General features: G+C 37.0%; 1 protein-coding gene across 5 annotated transcripts in view; it reads right to left on the minus strand.

Annotated features, from left to right (window-relative positions):
* DCLK2 (doublecortin like kinase 2) overlaps positions 1-23,623 on the minus strand; it is a 98,423-nt gene that overhangs the window by 60,415 nt on the left and 14,385 nt on the right. The window lies entirely within an intron of this gene.

Consider the following 23,623-nt stretch of genomic DNA (forward strand, 5'->3'; position numbering starts at 1 on the left):
GTATTTGCAGTTACAGGACAAGGATAATGTCTTTGCCTACAGATGCATTAATTGCAGCCGTTCAAAAGTCAGCATAACACATTCTTTTCTTAAGCAGCATAACTGGGAAGCCTACCTAATACAGAACCAAAAATAGCACCTGACTTCACACAGCTAACCTTCCATCTTACCACTGAGCAGCTAGTCTAAAAATAAAATCCACTTGTATTATGAAAGAACATTAAAAGAAAAAGTGTACATATAAGGACAGATAGCTGGCTCAACCAGGTCAGTATAATATTATGGATTTAATGACATCCTGTTCCACAGCACAAATGCAGTTTAAGATATATCTTCCCTCCCCCTACCCCGCTCCATAAAATTACCCCTTTTGCCCATTATAGAAATCAGTGCCCTTAGCTAATCACCCTACTTGAAAACACGGCATCCACATACTATGGAGAACTTAAAAAAATTAAATCATATGGCCAAATATTCAATGTACTTTCACCACTCTGATTCTTTAGGTCAGAAGAGTTGCTGTGGCATGCAGTGATGACCTACTGCAAACCAAGGTTTCCACTGTTCGCGGGAAGACACTATTTCCTGGAGAGGCTACAGAAGCAGCAGATCTTTAAATAACAAATATTTTTCCATAGACAAACAAGAAATCCAAACTCAAGTGTTTGTAGCCAGTCTAGAAAGAATAAAAGAATAGGTAGAAATATGGACAGGTCCTTTAATGAAGGGTATGAATAATTTTTTTACGAATCTTTAAGCTTTAAATGGAAGTTTTACAGTTTTATACTGGAACAGGTTGCCCAGGACGGTTGTAGATGCCCCATCCCTGGAAACTATTCAAAGTCAGGTTGGACGGGGCTCTGAGTAACCTGATCTAGTTGAAGATGTCCCTGCTCATTGCAGCAGGGTTGGACTAGATGACCTTTAAAGGTCACTTCCAACCCAAACCATTCTGTGAATCTGTGCTTTTCCTATGGCTTGAATTGCTCACGTAGTAGCTGTCAAGTCAAGTTTCTGTTCAAAATCTATTAAGAAAATCAAATCAAGTAAATCTAAGATTCAAAATATTAGTCAACATGCATGACTCACTGCAATTTAATGTTGTTATGTAGAAATAAAAAAAAAAAAATCTATTGTTTTATGAGTTCCTGTCAGGATTTCAATGTTGCCCTCATTCAAAGCCACTACAGTAGGAGGGGAGAAAAGTTTAGACACCATATTAATTCAGCTATCTCCCTCTGTTCTGTGCCCTTCATATATACCACTTCATGGAACAAGGAGTTCTGTTAAAATCCACTGAAGTCCTTATGGACTAGAAGGACGCTTTTCACATAAATTTTAAATTTTAGTAATTTAACATTTTTAACCCTTAAATTACTTCATTTAATCAGTGTTCTACCTGTTTCAGTACAACGACTGTACTTCCAACTAACCTTGCAGTTTGGTTTTTGTAACGTTAGCCTACAGGTTTTGCAAAGCTAATTGCTTCCCAGACATTCAAACAGCATGCACACCTTTCCAAGGCATTTGATTCTTGAACTACTCTCCTCAATTGCAAACTGGAAATACAGAAAGAAAATTAAGCTTATGGATGCTCTCTGTTCATCATTTCAAACAATGTCATTTCACAGATCAAATAACAGAGATACAGTGTAACAATACTACCATATATGCTGTGAAGGTATTTGGTGCTCAGGAAATTAGCTCCCATGCTTACTCTGCTTTGCCTGTCCTGAGCTACTGAGGTCTGTTGAATTTGTATGCAACATCTGGAGCAGTTACGCTGGGCTATGGGCATCAAGTAAAAACAATGAGGATATACTTGATTAATCAAAAGATTAGATGCTCAGAAGGATAACAAAATTTACAGTAATAGAGGAAACAGAAACTGTAACTGGCTTTCAGAGACCCAATTCAATTCCACTAGTTTCCAGCCCCAACCAATACCATTTCTAAGTCTGTTGCTGCTGCTTCTGAATTGCTTTACTAAGCAGATAAACAGATGTAAAACGTTTGAAGGAGTAGAAACATTTTTGATTTCATGTTCAGACAACAAATGGATTCCAAAGACAGTGGAAAAGTAACATTTTTAGGCACTGAGAAAAGAACAGCTGTATTAACACAGCAGAAGTCCTGCCAGAAAAAAAAAGGTGTGTCCATCAGTTTCTCCTTAACAACAAAAACCAATAAAATTTCACACACGTTTCTTCCTTCATGTCTGAAAATGTCAGCTCTTCCTTCAAACAAACATCCAGAAGTTTCAGAAAAAAAACCAAAATTGAGTCCCTGCCCCCTGAAGGACAGACAAAAGCAACCCCACCCCTCACTAACAGCACAGAAACAAAGCTCAAAGCCTCATTTCTAGGTCAGTTGACTCTTGTATCTGCTATCAGGCTTGGGCAGAGTGTTTTAGATACCCTGCTTTACACCTTTATTGCCATACTGCAATTAGCAGCTTGGAACTCCCGTGAGTTAGGCAGAGGATTTAGGTGACTCAGAATTTTTTTTTTTAATTAAAAGCTGACTTGGTCTGTTCGGATTTTTTTTAAGGTTAAAGTGAGAGAAAATTGGAAGGTGAAAAAGATGCATGTAGGGTCATAATTCAGCAACGAACTACTAAATATTATAAAACCCCAAAGCAGTCTGGATGACTGTTTCTGCTGAGCCAGAACATGCAAGACGCTGCTGAACTTTGGAAGCATCTGGTAACATTATCTTGTTTTGTGGACCTCTGTATCAATTATATGACAGGTCCTTTTGAAATGCATGAGAAAGGCCATTCTGTTTTGAATTAATTAGTTCAGAAATCATTATTGGCACCTAGAAATAAATTTTCAGAGAGCAGGAACAATACGTCATAGATTGTTACTGAAGGTCCATTTCCAAACCACTGAATTATACATATAGTTTTAAACTTTAAAAATGCGTTCCACATCTCCTCCTATAAGATACTGAACTATGAAGTATAAAATGGAGCAAACAAAACCTGCAAATCCTAAAATCAACCACAGTGAAACTCAACACTGAAGGCCCATCACTGAAGGCTCTGCTACCCTCAGAAAACAATGCTGGCACTTGAAAAGAATTTTTCACTCCCTTCCACTTATATTTAGCAATAGTGAATCAGTACTTTCTTCCAAACTCCTACCACTCATCGAAGAGCAAATAAAAGCCATATTTATTCCTGTACTACAAACTTCTTCTGACTTTAAAATTACATAAAGCTAATTTACGTAATGGAAGACCCAATGCAAAATTAGATTTGTATAATATGAGATTTTGGCTGACCAAATCTTTTCAGTGGTCTGGCTTAATGAACTTTTTCAAACTTTTACTCGAGGTGACTGCTGCTAAACTGACAGTCTCCCAAGTTTGCGTTTTTGCAATAATGAAGTCAGAGTTCACTAAATATATTATTTTATCTGAAGGCTGTTTCTTCACATAACACTTTTTCCTCTGTATAAAACCTACTTGGAAGCATGACTACATTACTGACATTTAAATACAATGAGAAATGTGAATTGGTGTACATCTGTTAATTTCAAGTTGTTGGTGTTGTGTTGTGGTTTTTTTTTTTCTAAATCCCCAGTTCATCAAGCATTTCATCATACTTTGTCTTCACGATTCTTAAGGCCTCATTATTTTCACTGCATTGATCGCATTTTTTTCACATAAAAAAAACCAAACAAACAGTAAATGCAGCAGTAAAATCGCTTCACATTCCTAGTCATACTGTGTACAAAGTCAGCTAGTCTGGATATCACTAATCGCCTATTTCTGGTTAAACAAACACACAACAAGCAAAACCCAGTCTGTTTCCAGCTACAAATAAGATCAGGCTGTGGAACTGGAAGGTACAGTTATATATGGAGATACCCTTTTTTTTCCTCATTAATCATGTATCAGCAAGAGCAGTTATGAGATGGCATTGCATCTGCTAGTGCCACTATGTAATATAAATATCACGGTTTCACCGCTCTGTGAAGATTTTTCCCATTTAATTAGTTTTCTTTAGCATTTGTATATATCTATCAAATTTTCAACATCAAGTTGTCAACCCTGATGAAGGAGGATTTTAAAAAATGTTACTTAAACTGCAAATATAGATAAAAATGTAAACTATGTTATGGTTTACAAAAAAATTGGGAACAGATGAGGGTTGCCAGCTGTACTGCATACACAGCTAGAGACATGGAGATCACCTCCAATGATACAGTGGATACTCCCTGTATTCCTGAGCCTAGGCTAGTCTGGGGCAGCTAAGAATAGCAAATGCAGCCCGAAGAGGTTAATTGCCACATCATTCTGTAAAAAACTGGAAGCTACTGTAGCTGCAACACTTCTCTGGCATCTCTTGTGATGTTCCCATCACAGCTCCCAACAAGTGGAATTAATCAAGGTCCAGCTCAGTCTGGCTGAATCTAAGCTGTAGCACTGATGCCTTTGCTCTATGCTCCATAGTCCAGTTTAAAGAGAATGGTATCAAGATGTCCAATCTGATCTGGCTCAGAATGTACCTATTGTTGCAGCTGATGGAAATACCTATGCAAATAAATCAGGAAACCTTGGATTACAGGTTTTTTTCATTACCATTACCAGGATTAATTTACAAAACAGAAAAAGCTTCCAAATTCTCTGCTTCTCCTTTTCCTAAAAAAAAACCCAAACCAACCAAACAAAACAAAACAAAAAAACCCTACAAACCCACACCCCAATATTTTCACCAAAACTAAGTAGATATAAAATCATGGCATAAAGAGCTGAAAAGTGTACTTACAATAGGTTTTTAATTTATTCTGTAATAAGACAAAAATAACATTGAGGTTGGAGATGATAGTATCTGTACAGAGTTCTAAACTGGACTCTGGTAATGTGGACCCCCATCTTGTGCAGACAAATCCAGGGTAGCTTTAATCTTGCCATATTCAATACTAACAGTAGCAACTCTCCATCATAAAACTTTGCAAAAGGCTGTCTGGCATTTTGGGTACCAATACCAGCAGCTGAGGCCTGCCTGGGCTGCTGCCAGTGCACTGCTCTTTGCATCAGACTCAACTTAAAGCCACACTGCAGTTACACCTATTCACTGCCAAGTGATCCTTCTAGGACTGAACTGGATTATGTTCTGCTCCATGCAGAAGGGAGGTTTTTGTACAGACTGCTCCACAGCTTGCATCTGGGTACGTAACTGCACAAAAATGCACGTTGTACACTACAGTCTGCTTGCAATACAGCAGTATAAATGAAGTGTGGGCAGTCTCTTAACGTTACAAACACAGCTTGCAACTAGCAGCAGCACCAGGAGTGCAATCTAGTAAACCCATCAGGTGCAAGTACTGGATCTGCTCAGAATTATTTAGGCTTTGAAGCAAACGCTGCAGCAGGCTGTCATTGTCACATACCTCTGATCACAAATACAAGAACCTGGCACCAACCCCACTACTCTGTTTTCCTGCAGTCAGGTCAAGATTTATTTGTTCCATCTCCAAGAAGTATACAATGCCTGGAGAAGCATTCTAATTTAAGCAGCAATTAATATTTTTTCTTCCTGCTAACTTCCATTACATGTATGGCTTAAAACACAGTTAGTTGTCTGATCCTGAGTAAGCAGATTAAAAAAAACACAACCAAAACATATTTCTCATTTGACTAATATTTCGTAGGTACCTTGTGTCGAGAAACAGAAACACCTGAATTTTTGTCATTCTCTTCCTCCTTAGACCACAAGAATCTTATACTCTCCAAGAGCAGAAAATGCTTCCTCAGGCATGATTTCTGGCATTCTCTTCAAATGCTGAAATACCACCACTGTCTTGAGATAATACAGCCCATAAAAGGGTAAAGCAGGCACTTAAAAATGTGTCGTCAGGATATCATCATTGAATCTCACGTATCAGTTACACTAACAGATTCACTTTACACCTCCTGCTCTTGCAATTCCTCCCATTGAAAGAATTTCCATCCATACTGGAGATCTGGTTAGAATTTCAACCACCCCTATACTTGTTTACAGCAGTATTAGCCTTAATCCACTTAGTCACTATTGCTAAAGTAGGAGTAGAGTTCTAGTGACTACTCCTTCATTATGAGGTTGTTGGTGACCTTATTTCTATTCTCAAGGTCTAAGTCTTTTGCAGATATTCCCTAGTGCTTAAAGAGCTTCCTAAGCAGCTTCTGGGAACATATGTTGTTTTTACTAGCTCCGGGTAGAGTTTCACTACGTGTGCCAAGCAGACCTCCATGGGGCCCTGTCAGTGATCAACTGATTTAGTGTTCAAAATTAGAATCCAAGCCCAGCTACTTTTGGCAGACTCACTGCAAGAGTCTTAATTCTTATCTGCATTCAGCATATCCAATCATAGTTATTTGATTTTACTTACCCTGACATTTTCTCCACTGGTACATTAAAATGGCCTGGCAGTACAGTGCACTCTACAGTGCATTAAAATGGGCTGGCAGATACCTGTCTGACTTGCAGAGCCCTCCCCAAGCAAGAAGCTCTCTTAGAAGCTGCTTTGAAGAAAATGCCTAGAGATATGAGTTGTATTGACACAAACAGTCTATTCGACATTAACAATAGTCCTTTTAAATTCAGTTGTAAGTGGAAAGTCTGAGGGATAAGAGGCAACATGGCTCATTTATTCCCAAAACAAGGACATAATGCTAAAAGGTTTTCTAGGAAGCATATACTGGATCAGTAGAATATTTTTTTTTTTTCCTTTTTCCAAGCCTCCCCAGAAATACTTCTAGTGGAGATGCAGATCCCTGTGAAGGGCATTTAAAATTATCAACTATTACTTTATGATTCATAATTAGCTTTTAGAAACCATCTGTTTTCTATGAACACCATGTTGAAACTGCTGCTTAGAACACCGTATGGAAAAGTTAACTGCAACTCCAGGAATCCATGGTTCACACTGCATCTGTTAAGTATCCCACAGAGCTTTCTCCACTAAAGGAAAGTTGGGAAGCGGACTGTAGCAATATTTTTCATTATAAAACTCTTTGCTTACTAGTCTAAAAAAAATCCTTTGAAATTGTAATATGAATATTTACATTCAATATATGACAGTTACATAATGGTGCCTTTAAAGGGGCGAGAACTACTATTAAACACAGAGGAACTAAGTCACCCTGAAATCTGTTTACATGCGAGGATTGAACGCAGCTTTCCGCAGAGCCATATTAAAGTGCAAAACTCATTTTTATGATTCCTTTATTACATTTAAAACTCAGATCAAACAGAACAGGAGAGCTCAAAGCCTGCAGGCAAGCAGTGGGCAGATACTCTGGACTTGTGCTCGTTTTTCTCAACTCAGTACAGGTATTCCTGAAAGTCTATCTGGAGAATAATCTAAAAGATACAGTATGAAGTGCCTGCAGTACTAAAACCAAGTTCAGTGAAAGTTTTTAGTCCTCCTAGGAAGCTTCTTTTCCCTGATTTGGTCGTCTTATTTATAATACATAGGACAACTCTAAAACCAGTAGGCTTAAAAAGCCCTCAAACAATTCACAGCAGAAGGGCAATCTTCCCCTACACAGTTTCTCTTAATATGCTTCATATTTAATTAAGTACTGTCAACCCAAATTTAAGTTTACACAGAGACCCCAGAAACATTAAAATAGTGCTCTGTGCCTCAGCAAGTTACTACTGTGAGAAGTGTGTGTAGGGAAGTAAAAAGCAGTGAGAATCAGCAAGAAGAAGAAAGCAGTAAAACTTAAGAATTAACAGTTGAGAAAATAACACTATTTTAAACACATAGACGTTTCATCTCCCTCCAAGCTTATATAGAAATGGGAAGAGCAAAAGTTTAAAACATTTTTATAAAGAGATAAGGTATTTTATGGCTTTTTAGCAAGTACAGAAGTTAGAAAATTAAATAATATTAATTTTAATGCCTCATAGGCTATATGTAAACCTCTCTACCCTCAGTCTCTAACTGTGCCACCCTCTTAGCCATGCACTTTAGAAATTTATTCCAGTCATTCACCAACTCAGAGATTTCACGTTAAATATTGACTTTTTCTGTCAAAATTTGCAAATTTCACACAGATATTGCTTTTAAGATAAAGGCTTTTAAAATAAAGGCTTTTACTTCCTTCTACTTCAGTCAAACAGACTGAAATAAAAGCCACACTTATTACGTGTCATAGTAAAATCCTTCCATCCAAAGCAAATTAATGTAGAAATCCTCTACGTGGATTTATTGTCAGCCACTATGAAGTAGCAGATGCTGTATCGACTTTTTCCAGAACTGCCAGGTAACATTATTTTAAAGAAACACTGCAAAAGTGCTTTTCATTTACTTCATGATGGCCCCTCCAATCTCCACCTCACAATTCCTGGGAAACACAAATACTGATTCTTTACTAACATTAAACTTGTAAAAAAAATCAGCCAAAGGAAAGTGAAACTTTAGCCCACTGAATTCAGTTAAATTAAAAAAAATAGTCTTCGTTTGACAGAATTCCTGAAAAAAAAAGTCTTCGACAAAATTCCCTTCCTGCAAAGTGAGATTATATTTACCTATTTTGAGTGGTTTGAAGCTTCAGCATTCCATTGGATTAAAATCCAAGAAACATTTTTCATCAAGTTGCAAGATTACTTATTCTGTCAAGAGTGTTTTAAACAACTTCTATTACATCCACAGCCAAAAATTCATAGTGGTTTTCTGACAGATTTGCCATAAGAAGATTTTCTATTACTCAATACTTTGTTATTACAATACACTCACACACAAAAAAGACCTATTGATATCGTTAGGTTACAATGTCTATTTGTTACTAAAATCCATTCCACATTGGAAGAAAGATGGCAAGAGAGGGAGAAGAAAAAGCAAGTGAAAATTCAGTCATTTTGCTAGTATTTATAACAGCCCATACTATCACTCTGAATAGGGTCACAACACTATTAAAACAGAGAGTTAGCATTTATTGTTACATTGACAGAATTTTAGAATTACCGAAATGTTACACTCGTCTCTCAGTAGAAACTGTATATTATCACCAGGAACCCAAGAACACTTCTTAACTAAAGCACTTACACAAAATGTTAGATAAAAGAAATTAAAAGCTTTGGACGCTCTTAATCCTTTTAAGGTAGAAAGATGGCAAAGAGAGTGCACATGTAAGCAGGTAAGTTTATCCCTCAGCTCCTACATACAGCTTTGTTAAACTAAGACCTTGCCCAAAGATGCATTCATTTACTTACCTAGCACGTTAGCATTACTGATGGTAGGAAGGAAAAAGCCACACACACAAAAAGTATGCTAAACTTAGACTGAAATCACAGGAGGCATTTCCAAGGCTATCTTAATACAACACAACAGTAGTAGCAAAACAAACGTAAATCAAATCCCATCAAGGAGGTGATGAAGATGGGTCACTGTGAATTAGAGGAAGGCAGACATCAAGTACTTGCTAAAGAAGTGATGCAGAACAAGTGATTTGCGACCAGCAATTTTATAATCACAGTTGTACTTCAAGCATATCTATGCACTAGTGAAAACATGCAGGTATTTTTGAAAAGTAATGTCTCAGAACACAGATTTTGACCTGAGAATTTAATTTTTAAAATAGTTGGAAATGCATTCAAGAGTTTGGAGATTTGAAGTGTAACCTAATAAATAAAATTCTAAGAACTCTCACCCAGATTTAGCCATCAAAGAATATAGTCTAGCGGATTATTAAAAGTGGAAAACCTGTTTAAATTATACATTCTACTAAAAAATATTAGATTTGCTGTTATTTTGAGGATACAAGTTCTGAAAACGAATCTATGTATTTTACAAAATACACAAACTCAAGCATACATATACTAAAGAATGCTACCAACAGAAGTCACTTTTCTCACTGAAACCTGGTAATACACTATTAGAATAAGAATTTCCTTGTTAATATTCCATTTCACAGAAAAACTGCACTTTCTATTATAGGAAATAACAATTAAAAGATAACTTTTATAGAAAAAAAACTTGTAACTTGTTCTCTGCCAACTGAGGACAGTTTAGACACAAGGTCCTCTCACAAACATTCAGGTGTCATACACAAAATGTGTAACCCTTTGCTAAAAGTAAGATTTTTCAAGTATGCTAGTCAGACTAAAAATGGCTCACAGTACAAGGGAAGGATGAATCAGCTAAAGCATGTTGAGATTAATTATATATGGCTATATAAAACACTGAGCAAAAACTAAGGTCACAAAGAGTCTCTAACTTCAGACTCATCCCTAACGAAGTCAATTTACACAAGAGGTATTAATATTTATTTCTCATGTCACACCTGACAAGGCTTTTTGTTTCAGTCCCAAGCCAATTTTGAACTTTACATAACCCTTTTTTTCCATCATACAAAGAGGAAGTGTTGTAATTCCTACCAGCGTACTAACACACATTCACAGTTGGGTCTGCATGTGAAAACACTGGACACTAGCTTTCCCCTTCATCCTTGCCCAGTACTTCGAGCAACAAAGAGTTTTTGTTCAGAGCAATGAGAGTTTCAGCAATATGTCCTGTTGCCAGGATCTGTATCAATTCCCACTGGCTCTGAAGAAAAGGAGGAAACACAGAGATTACAATTTTGGAAAGATTTTGGGACAAGATTCTATGAAAAACATAGATCCACTTCTAACTATCAAGCAAACAAGCCAGAAGACAGGCATATTTTGCCTCTGATGCACATGTGATTTCACAGGAATTTTACCAATAAACTTAGCTATAGATGAAGGGGGAAAAAATGAAACACAAAGCACATGAAAAGATTCAGAAGTCATTTCAGATATATGCTGCAGACTTGACAGCAGTGAAACACTGGGGAGTCATATTTAGCAGAAATATCCAAGGCCCTATTTCTCAAGAGTTTTTCCATTGTCCAGAAAACATACCACATGTATTGAGCATTTGCGTCCAAACACTTGAGAACAACCAGACCAGGCACACATCTCATTTCCTTAGCTTACCAGTTGACTTTTTTTAATCATAATTTATCTTTTGTAACTACAAGAGTAAGCAGAAAATGGTTTGTACGTGACAACACCGTTCTCCATAGGACAGTACCATGAACTATCCTGTTCCCTCTCTTCAGGGAGGCTTTCGATAAACAATGCCCTCCACTCCCAACCATCAAGTGAAGATCCTGGTGACAGAGTTAATGCAATGAAAGCTGCTTTTACTACTTAGCTAAGACTCCTTATTTAAACAAGATGGATAAACTGAAGTTTTCAATTCCAGGTAAGCATTTAGGCACTACCAGACTTGCATCTACCATCCAACAGATGAAGAAAGAAGGTCTAGTATGTGACACATGGATCTTTCCCACAGTGTGAGCATGAAGTAGAAATCTTGGAGGCCCAGCTATTAATAGGTTTGGAGTGCCTCTTCGTTCTGGAAGCCTGCTGAGTTCTGGTATGATAAAAATCCCTGCAGATTTTTTTGCCACTAATATGCAAGCAGTGGAGTAGTTTTGCATACCTTGACTTAGCAATACTTACACAAGGAATGCATTAGACTAAGGAGGATTAAAGAGAACTAGAGCAAACAAAGAAATGTAGCTGGATGGCACTGAGCTCTGGCTGTTCTCTCTTCAGCCAGAAGTAGCTCAGTACAAGTCCAAATAGCTGTGAGTCCATCCTTTCTTTCTGTAGTGTGTATGGGAGTAAAGAATGAAAAAACCCTCACTCTAACAGTTCAGATGTCCAACACAATTTCAAAACATCCCCCTCCTCCCATCCCTCCAAGATACAACTGAACATGGAGTTTATAAAGTACACTGCTGTTCTACTTGTTCTCACTAGAAAACTACATTCATTAATGTAGGTAATCAGAGACTGAAGGGTTTAAGTATTGTTATCTGGCCTTATAGACTCCATTTGGCTACTCATATTTTAATAGTTCTAGCACTAGAGCTGCTTTTTTTTTAAGCAGCAATCAGGCTGAATTTTCAGACTTTCCCCCCACATTTGACAACTTATACTGGTGTTTTACCTCCAAAAACTCCATATAAAACTTACTTTTTACTAAAGACTGGGACAGGGACTTCTTGAAAGCCTCAGATAAGACTAAGAAAGGTGCTGAAGTCCTAATCATTTTTAGAGGTCCACAATGTCTCAGTGCTTCTGGTAATTTCCTGTTCATGTCTTTCAATTTGTATTGGAACAAACAAAATATTTGTTAAGCCTTTTTTTATTTCCATTAATATATGTGTAGTGTCAATCATACTTTGTTACACAGGTCTTAAATGAAGATGAAAAACTTCCTAAAAGAAAAGATAAAAGTGTTCATCCATTGAATCTGCCATTCTTTTCATGAAGATTTTGGCAAAAAAAAAGTTTGCTACATAACATTATGACCAGTGAACACTCCTAATATTAGCATTTATTTCATATCTCCCATATATTAAGATACATATACATGGACGATGGAGTTACTGTGATTGTAAATAAAGTTCCAAAATAGACATTCAAGGAATAGAAACTTTCACCTCACATGGATTACTGCCAAAATAAGTAAGCCACGATAGTTACTTTGAAAATTTCAGTGAAGTACCTGCAATTCATACAAAGTAGCATCAACCACCTTCATTCCCCTACTTATTGTAACACTGTTCTAAATTTTGTATATTTAGTGACACATATATGGGAGGAAAAAGAAGCTGTTTAGATATAAGTATCATAAATACATTTTCTAAAGTCAGATATTTGAGAAGTAGAAGATAGGAAAAAATGATGTGCAAAAGATGAAAAGTGCTGAAATAAATCAAAATGCATTCATGTGTGAAAACGAAGCAAATCTGTATAATAATTACTAGTTCAAAGAGTATTTGAAGCCCTCTCAGATCTTAAAAACTTCTCAGAATATCACCCTAGCATCTTGGACTGCACCTTCTCTCATGGGCTTCTTGATAATGTGTGACAGAAGACAATTACAAGGTTCTCACACATCCAATTATGTATGTCACTCCAAAAGCAAAAGCAAATCCCCTTCAGAAAAGGAAGATCAGTGCTTGAACTAGAATCGTGTTCTTAAGCAGGCATCAGACTTCAAGGTAATAACAAATCCACTGTCTATATCAACAGCCATTCTGATACCGAAATTGCAGGAAACATTATTGTTTCTGTATTAAAGCAAAGGAGGACAAAACACAGAGCTTTGTGAAACAGATTTAATAATTTTTTTCATCATCTTCCTCTTAGACTTCACCAGCTTACACTATCAATTTTACCGTATTTATACTTTAAGTAAGAATATGTAAGTATTATATATTATAAAATTTACAAGTATGCATTAACATAAATATTACAGATGTGCTCTAATACATTATTTTTTATTTTACCCTAATCTGCTGTACCCATAGCTTGCATGGGTACCTGAAGAGGACAGATTTCCCTGCTTAACCCTTCAGCTCCAGGCAAGTGGAGAGAATAGTTTTCCCTTTCAGACAGAAAAAATCAGCCACAATAAGAACTGGCCAGAATACTTAAGTCTACCAGGAATCTTCACTGTGCTGTGTTTCCTCCTACGCTCATATAACTGTGTTATAAAGATTTTGTTTCCAGAGATGTTTTCTTGAGTCAGATGTTAAGTATAGCAGTGTGTTCTCTTTGCTAAGAAAGTCATAACTGTCCAATTTCTAGAATTATTTTCAAATAGCCCATCTAAAATTAGAAGTGTAGAGGCAGGCTGGGGTTATAAAGAACATTTTTTATCTTTCCCATTCTTTCTCTGTAATACACAATCATCAAAGTCCTGAAGTTTCATGGACTAACACTCTTTAAATTGATACAGGTCCTGAGGATGGTTTTGTGACAGTGTTTGGGAAAAGGACACGGGGAACATTCTTGTGAACTATGCTGGACATAAAGCATATGAGATTGTCCATACCAGGTGGCGACTGGATATTGTCAGCCATGCTGCCCCTTCCAGTCCTGTATTTCAACAGGCTGTTTACTTCTGCTGTTCCTAAAGTGATTATATAAAGGATTCTAGCCGACAGTTACTTTTAAATGTACCTTGGTTGGATTACCATTCGCAGTTGTAATATGATTGCAGGAAAGAACTTCTGTCTAAACACATCTGAAAACTGCCCCAGTTTCTAGGAAAACCTAGTAACCAAATATTCAGAATGTTTTTGTTTATAGCACAGTATGTGCTAGAAATATAATTCACAGTTTAGAAATATATAGAAATTAGATTTTAGGAGTATATTAGTAGAGCTAATCCAGAAAAGTCAGCCATACAGTCATGACGGCTCAGTTTAGGCTGAGTAGAACCCCAACTGCTCAGTCAAAAGCCTTTCATCAAAGTCACTCTTCCATTTCTGCAGGAAAAGGAGAAACAAAAATCTGAAACTTGGTAATAAAGCAAACATGTCAGAGGGAAAAATACTTATTTTCAATACTTTTTCTTACTGTCTGACACATGCGGAGGGCCTACAAGAAAAGAAAGAATGGGAAAACCCATTGATTCTCTACTATCCCCAACAAAAATCTGGTAAAAAAACCACTATTACCAAGAGCACACGTTATATTCTAGTTCTCTTTGCAATAGGAACAATACTTCCCACCTCAAAAAGCATTACACACATAACTTGGTAAGAATACATCTATCCACCCAAGAGCAACTAGATATGATGTCAGTCTGCAGCCTGATCAGATGTAGACCACCTCCAGGTCCATAAGTTACACAACTCAAAGCTAGCTGGTATCAGATATCTGTCTGCCTTACATCCACATGGGCATCTTCTAAGTATCTGTATTTTTGGGTCCCTTGCAAAACAGGGAGAATAAAGCAAACACTCTTTAACTAGGAACCAGCTCCACATTTAGCTATGATTGAATCTCTTCTGTTCAATTTTACTCAGGTTTAAATCAACCAGACCCTTGATTTCTTTAAAAGGTCAACAGCAAGTTTTCCCCATGCAAGAAAATGGCACCTTCAGAAAGCATTTACAAAGAGGATTCTGGTTGTCTGGTACTCATCTTTTTTTTCTCCTTTTAACTAACCTATTTTCCAATAATTTTATCCAGACTGGAATTCCCTAACTAAATACTAGTTGAGTTGGAGGTTAGAGATAAGAAGAGCAAAGCCAAGAAATGTCGAACCTACTAGCCTAAAAATCTAACTTGCTGTTTAGTTTACAAGTTATGTTCTATTGTTTTTGCTTTCTTCTGAAATACTTTAGTTTCTTCAAACAGCCTTCCATGATTGCAGAGATACCCTGTGCCATGTATCACTAAATAAAAGACCAAATAAATAGGAAGAAAATAAATATTTAAGAACATGACATAGATAGCATATTTGCACAAAAGAAGAAAATTGTTGACTTCGTAAACAAGAGAAGTGCCCCAAGAACGCTGACTTTCACTGCCAACAGTGAAAACAGTATCACTCCTTTTCTATGCAAAGCTTCCAGACTTCAAGCCACAGACAGGGTCATTGTTCCATTTAAGTGCTGGGAAGCATTTTGCTTTTAAAAGTTGGCTGTGTTCCTATTACTTCAACATTACTTTCCTTTCAGAGTCTTCAGACTACTGTGTTTAAAAGTCCATTGCAAAATAATCAGCTAGCAATATTTTAAACATCAGAAATGAATATTCCCTTTCCTCTCTCTGACCAACTGTTTTATGTTTCCTGCCACTAATTTATTATAGAAGAGAATGCCATTTTTCTTAATAACTGGTATGAATCTAGAAGAAATGTTCATATTTTTGCTTCGGTAGACTTCAGACACACTGATGATCTAATTACATCCAACCAAGCAGCTACTATAACAGATCTATCAACCTGACAATCTGAAGTTAAATCTTGACTAGAAAATCTGCTTGAAGACTGTATTATGAAGAGGAATGGAGAAAATTTGACCTTGAAACCCTTTCATATGTGGTTGGTAAGTAGCTTTACACTGTAAGGTGTTAACAGGCTTCCTAAAGAAAAGTCTGCATGTTTCAATGTGAGAATGCAAGAACTGTTTTATTGAAGTAACACAGGGTAATATAGTTAGAGGAAAAAAATTTCCAAGATCTCACAGTAATGAGGAACCTGTGACACAAATCCTAATCTGGCATATGACAGCTGCAGAACGAATTAAAAAGATTTTTACCAGACTAATTATCTGTTAATGGCCAGGCTCAGCAGGACATAACAAATTCCCAAGGTTTAGTTTCCAAGTCATGTGATTCGATCTTTAGCATGGCAGATGGCAGACAATGACTGCATACTACTCTTTTATTCCAAGAGCTACACACACCGTTTCTGTAGCCCAGCACTGAAATTACTGTAATCATACACCAACAAAGATACGACGTTACCACTGATGACACCACTATTTTCTCAGTGATTGTTTCCCACACTGTGTGGCATGTCATTTTTATTAAGTGCTGTCAGCTCTTGGTGTGCACAGACAAAAATTGAAAACCCAGTAGGATTTATCCTCTCTATACATTCACAAAGAGTCCAGCAAGTTGGGTATCACTTTTAACAAGACACACATGCTTGCTTTTAGCTAAAATATTAGCAATTTTTTTTTTCAGTTACTATGCTTTAATTTAAATGTGCTGACTTCACATCAGGGTCTGATTTTGTGTTCATTTTTAGAAAGACTGTTATTTTAACATCCCACTTCACCAACCTGTTAGTTTGATGGCAGTGCGTATTTCTAATTACGTATCTAAAGCTTACCTCACTGAAAAAGATTCAATTCACACCCAGTGGACCCCAGCCATTCCCTTCCCAGTAACGTTACACCACGTTCCCAAAGCTACAATTACATACACCTGCAGGGAGGAAAGAGATACACCGTCTCTATTTTATCTGTACTATATTTTGGGTTATGGATCTCCAGAAAGTAAGAGTAATACACAGGGGTGTTTTTTCCCACCCCCAAAAATTCTGAAGACCTTTGCTCCAGAGAGCCAAGTTTTTCAGTCCTAGAATGTGGCTATTTCACATGGCATGACCTTTTTGCAACAAAGCTGAAAAGTTTCCTCAGCCTTATTGTTCACTTCCAGTTTAAAACACTGTTCTGAGATGACTCACTAGATGTTCAAGGTTCTGTTTCTTTTTTAATACTTTTTCTGTAGCATCTTAAGCATCATAACTTTATTACTTTTAAACAAAATCCTTACCATTTTGCATTTTCTTTTTGCCTCAAAACAGTAATTGGACTGCTAACATGGTCCTCCAACAACAGTGATAAAAATCGTAAATACTTCCTAGGGTAAATCCTAAACCCACACATTATCTGCCTGTAGCCTTTGCACCACTACAAGTAATAAAAATGCTTTAGAAGGTGTTCCATGACAAGATTTGTTGCTGGAAAAAGATCTCTGTATTTTCATACTTAGGGTATTTTTCAGATCTATGCATCTATGACAGGGCACAGTTAATTTCAGGTTAGCTTCAGATAACAATTCCTTCCATAAATAACTACAGATGGGAATATTTCTATGTCCATGGACAGAGGCCAAAATTATCTCCTCTGCTTAGGTACACTATTTCCTCCTTTCTTCTAGTAATAAATAACCGTGGCTTCCAGTTCTGATCATACCAACTGAAAGTCTGAACAAAAATATCATGTAGCAGTGTTCATGGATGAATTCATTTCCTGTCATACTGACTTCCTCAAGATTAGGGCCACTTTAATTCTTTTGTTTTCCTTAGAATTGCAAGACTTATCCCTCACTGATTAGACAGACATCTCTCCACAGCTGTTCTCTGAAACAATTCTAGCCTCTACTGCAAGCCCAGCTTCCCCTAAATCGCTTTTCATTGATGTTTGCTAGCACTGGGATAAAACAATCCAACTGCAAAACCTTCTGTATGAATTCTCTGTGGGATGCCGGTGTTTATACATGCACATGTTTATGTTAATTTACATTCATATTTTTGTTATTTTATCTCTAGCTCAACAGCTCCTCCAAAGTTGAAGATAGCCTTTAGTTACTGAAAACACTCAAGAACAGTTTTCAGAAACCTCAGAGACTGTTAGACCCCAATTATGTGCTCCAACAAAAATCACCTGTTCAGTAATCTTAATTTTACAGTGACTACTTGACTGGAACTGATTAAGTAGAAGCCTATTATTTATTTTCCTATACACAGGGAAAACACAGAAGTCATTGCCTTTTTCTTTGCTGCTAGCTTTTTTTATCCATCCCCGTGAAAACTTGTTGGTCATCTTTCTCTAATCTAAGCAATCCCATTTCCTTCAATCTTTCTTCATGTAACATGTTTTCTTAGTTCTTTTAACTCTTCCCTGTATTTTCCATAACAAAGCTGTCTCTTGCTGCTATCATTGCATTGAGTGAGCCAGAGCAGAATGGCCACCTGACACATACATCAGAAACAAGATGATCCACTGTAATTTCTTTAGGGAATTTGGCTTTCCTCTCCTATGCACAACATTGACATCATTAATTCATCTTCAGCTGTGATCCTTTACCACTTCAACCAGAACTACTTGCCATTTCCTATCTGCATTGCTAATAACCACTGAGTCTAAGATTACTCAACCTGCTTGATCCTAAGCTATTTCTGCAGTTTGTCAAGATTATTCTAATTTTCAGTTGCCCAGCTTTCCTGTAGCTCATGTTTGGTGTGTTCTTTGTATTTAAGCTTATCCTCCATTCCATCTTCCAGGTCATTTACAGTGACTAGTATAGACACATTCATTGACCCCTACTCAATATAAAATTCCAGTTTGGCAGTGAATCATCAATAATCATTCAGAACAGTATGCCAACTGTGCATCCAGTAAATAGTGCATTTTTTTCCTACACCATGCTTCCCTAGCTGTCTGATGTGAAAAGAAAGTGTCAAAAAGCTTACTTCAGATATAAGGAAGTAGCCACTACTGGTTTCTTCCTCTTGTCTCTCTCCCCAAGCAAGTCATTTTCGTAACTATTGTTAAAATATTGTTAAAAGAGCAACAACAACAAAAAAACCCAAAACACACACACACACCAAAACCCCACATCATACGGTCTGTTGAAGCATTTTGTGTCCTGAGCTCAACCCAGAACAGCAGGCTCCCTGAACAGACAGATGCTATGTCAGAGCCCTTCTAGCCTATAACACACATAAAAGGAACTGCACCAAATAATGTGGAACTTCTCAGCTCCAGGTAATAGAGATATTCCACTGCTACGTATTTGTGAAAGGGGAAGATGATCCAGCCAACCATCAGCAAGTGATTCACAATATTGCTTCCTCAATTTTTTTTTTCCCTTTAAGAGTCAGAGTGAATCTTATTTAGCTCAACCTTAGGATGTTCAACTCATTCAATGAATGTCAGTTGTAGGACCATTAGACTCTTCCAGGACTGCTCTATACTCTTTTTCAGGGCTTCCCTATATCTTGCAAAGTAATCTTTAGCTCTTTCCCACTGTCTTTGTCTCACATCCATCCAGTGAATAAGAAACGTGGCTCTTAACAACATCTAGCATGAGCTTTTCTTCTCCTCCTCTGTACTGCAAGTGTGTATCTTTTCTGATTTAATTACCCAGGCCACTTAGTTCCTATTCCCTTGGAAGGTGTCTCTCTTGGAAGTTCTATTCTCTCCTTTTTAAAGACAATCTAAATACTACTTCTGGTTGCATCTCCATCGGTATGTTTTACTGTTTCCCACACAATATTAGTTCAGGGACTCATGTGAGCTAAAAGCGCCCCAAACAAACAAAAAAACCCCACCCCCCAAAAACCCAAACCAACAATATATATGCCTCTTGCATGATATTCCACTCTTATGTCACAGCACTATCCACTGCTGCATCGAGGCATCTCAGAGGTAATGTTCCTGTTCCCATTCTCTCATATGGCATTCTCATACTCTGTCGATAGATATATTATTGGTCTTATATGTACGTATATTGCTCTTATAAAGCAATATACAGACTGTAATGACTTCCTGTGCCACGGCCCCAAACCCCCCCCCCCCCCCAGTAGACATAGCTCTCATTTCTGTATTTTGTCACACAAGAAGGTTAACATGATTTTTGCTGAGGACATCAACCACAATTATGGCAAGTCCTTCTGTCCAACACACCTGATCTTTTAGTAGTTACATTGTCAATCATATCTGTAGTGTCAAATCACCAAGTAGCCTGCTGCAGGTTATTTGGCAAATTTTAAGCCTTGAAGCTAGGTGAGGAAAGACTCCTGCCCCACAAATGTCATACTTCTGTGGGGTTTGCAATGCAGAGAATCATTCCCTTGGCAGCTGCCACTGACATTCCTCATAACATATATAAGCCTTTTTAAGAGTTGTGAGAAATGCAAGGGCTTAAGGAATTTTCCCCCTTGTACTTGCAGGTCAATGCAACATTTCAGCTTAAAGTGCTGTTTTAATTTTCAACAGAACTAGAACTGCAAAAATGTTGGAGCTTTCTATGTTCTTGCAAAATTGCCTGTAGCAGAAATTAAAATCTACACTACTTGCAATACATTTGTGAAAGTATGTATACTAGGTTAGAGCCTGAGACATAATCTGTCAGTGGAAAATAAAAAGTTACAGACAGGAGACCATAGTAAGTCTGATGAATACTTCCAAATGTAATATCTGTTTTCTTCAGTTACCCATTTACTTCTAATCAGCACCTTATGAAACACTTTGTTAACAGAAAATTAGGGAGCTTCTGGTTTCACAGATAGCCACCAAACACACCTGTGGCCCATCAAAAAAATATCTTTAAAAATAAGGGTTATCTGAGGGATGTTCTCACTGTTTTGGGAATGGAGTATAAAAAGGTGTCTCTCATCCACCTTTTCAATCCTGTTAGGGATATTAATTCATGAAACTGCAACACAATGCAAGCTTAAAAAGTTGCTGTCTTCCAGGAATTAAGATGTAATTTATTTTGTGTGTTAAATAATACATGCTTCAGAGTTCTGCATGGCTTTTTGTGAGTTTCTCGCAGAAAATTCCCCTCTACACTCCATCCCACCAAATTATATTCCTTTAGGCAATTAGTCCAGGTAATTTACCATTAAGTTGCTGCCCTACACTTTGCAATGACTGAAGCTTGAAGTTTGTTTAGCAAGAAAGAAACTGTCCATTCTCTTCTGAGATAATGAAGGGTTAACTTCCCAACTGGAGAAGTTTCAGTCTGACTGTCCCTGCTTCACAGTGGGATAGTGACAGATTCCAGGGAAAATGCAGCCAAGTAAGGGAAACACTTTGGTCAAACGAATCTATTAGGCAAACCTCAATGTCAGAAGCACCAAGACTGGTATAACAGAAGCCTGCACTGCAAAGTTGAAGCTAGTTACTTTTACAGGAATATTTTTCCTCACATAGAAACCATCACAAGTGTCTTGGGAGGTAAAAAAGTTGGTTGCTCAACAGCTTGAAAGTGAAAAGCACCCTTGCACCAATGTAGTCAAAAAAAATTTCTGTACTTGAGGCTACAAAGCACTAAAATGCTAAGATACAGCACCCATATTGAAACTGAAGATAAAAGGAAACCAGTAAAATGTTATAAAATCTTACAATTAAAAGCTAGATAATTGTCTGTCTTCATACACAGTAACCAAGGAAAATATCTGACATGGATGTTATTCTCTGTTACTATTATCATCAAGGTGTTGCTACAGTCAAGATTAATGAAATCATAAGAGTAAATTACTATTTTAAGGACATTTTTCTGTTATACTGCTCAAAATTAAGAAGATTTCTTCATATCTCACTGGTTTCATAATCATATCTTACACATGTTAAATAGTTCTATTGGAAAACAGAATGACCCCATAAGTTAACAGCACAACACATTCCCTAATAAAAGGACCCAAATTTTATACATGCATGTTTTAAACACCTGAATTTCAGCATCAATTCTGTATTAAACAGAAAATGCAATGTAAACCCATTCTCTCACAAAAAAACTTGCAAAAATTATGTATTTCCTCAGAGATAAAAATATGAAGGAGCAGGGAAAAGAAAAAAACAAACCCCTGAGAGACACAAAAGCTACATTTATAGGAACATAGACATTTACAAAATGCCGCCTTTTTTTTTTTTAATGGTTGCCTTTCAAGCTGTGCCAACGCTACAACTAACATAAAAGATCTGCTTTCCTAGCAGATTTAGAAGAATAAGCAATTACTACATTAGAGAAAATAGGCTCAGAAATTTCCACCAATTGGTAATTGGCAGGAAAGCAACTCTTTTATTTGCCAAACCCCACAGAGCCCTTGGGCACCAACCTCTATATATACACCAGCAATGAACAAAAAAAGAAAAAAAAAATCCCTACTGCCTCACACTGGGGTCAGCCCCTCATTTTGGAGAAAAAGAAACAAACAAATAAAAAAATCCAGACCGAAGTCTCTATCCCCCTAGATAAGCTGGAGAGGGCTTTTACTATCAGGGTGTTCAAAGCCACAGGTTTTCTGTCTGGGGCACTATATCCCATGATCACTCAATTCACATTTACACTATGGTTGTGCAAGCAAAGGCTCCTTCCCAAAGTCAATGGAAAAGCAAAAAGCCCTTCTTCCAGATGGGAGATCTCCACATTTATGCACTAACTGGGGATTTCTTAATCCTGCTTGAGAACACCTACATTGGCAGTCCAAGTTTGATTATTGCCTTTACCACAGAAGGGCAGAAGAAGATACTGAAGCAATTAGAAATCTTATACTTATTTTGAAACATTACCAGTAATTGGTCATTCTCACTGAGGACTAAAGACAGCCATCATCCACCATGGGTGACAGTAACACGCAAGAAATACATGTGAGATGTAATGTTAATTAATTTTATTGAACTCTGATGTACTACTGCATCTTCCACACCAGTGCAGACCAGTGAGTTTCTACTATATCCATAATGCAATAGAAGAGGTGAATCTGAACTGAGAATCCTGGTTTTTGCTGTTTCCTTTCCTGACCCTTTCCATCTACTTGCCCGAGAAGATTAAAATAATCTTATCTGAGACAATAACAGATGACTTCATGGGCAGAAAAGACTAATTACTGTATAATAAAAATTGTTATAAATATATTCAAAGCTATTTTATTATGAGTTAAATTAAACATGACTAAATCACATTTTAGATGTTCCTAGAAAAAGAAGTTGTGTTAACAAATTTCATTAAAAAAATCAAACCTATTAGAAGAACTAAAGAGCACATTACAGTGCCACCAAATATTGAAAATCAAGAGTCTCAGTGATGCGCTTGCCTCACTATATTTAATACCAAATAACAGAAAGTTCAAGTAATTATAAGAAGAGTATCCACAGCATACAGAATATAACCAGAGAGACAGACCTCATATCAAGACAATCTAAGTTCACCTGTTCTGCAATGGATTTGCTAGCATCTTTCAACATAAAAGGGTGCTTTTCAAGAAGTCTGCAGGATCACAACCATTATAAAAAGCTTGACAATAAAAATTCCCACATGTTTGAACACAACTGAAACTTTTACAAGTAGTTCACGCAAATATATAGGTAGGGAGGCAGGTGTGCAAAAATACCTGTTGAATGAGCAAGGATCATAATATTTAGTCAACAATACAACAGTACAAGCACCTGATACTGAATACGATCTACTTTATAGCCTGTGTTGTTCTGTATTACTAAAGATGCAATGCTGTCAAAGTTCCACATCAGTGTCAAATCAAAGCATCAA

This window comes from Falco biarmicus, chromosome 1 (assembly GCF_023638135.1).
Source record: "Falco biarmicus isolate bFalBia1 chromosome 1, bFalBia1.pri, whole genome shotgun sequence".
Taxonomy (NCBI): Eukaryota; Metazoa; Chordata; class Aves; order Falconiformes; family Falconidae; genus Falco; species Falco biarmicus.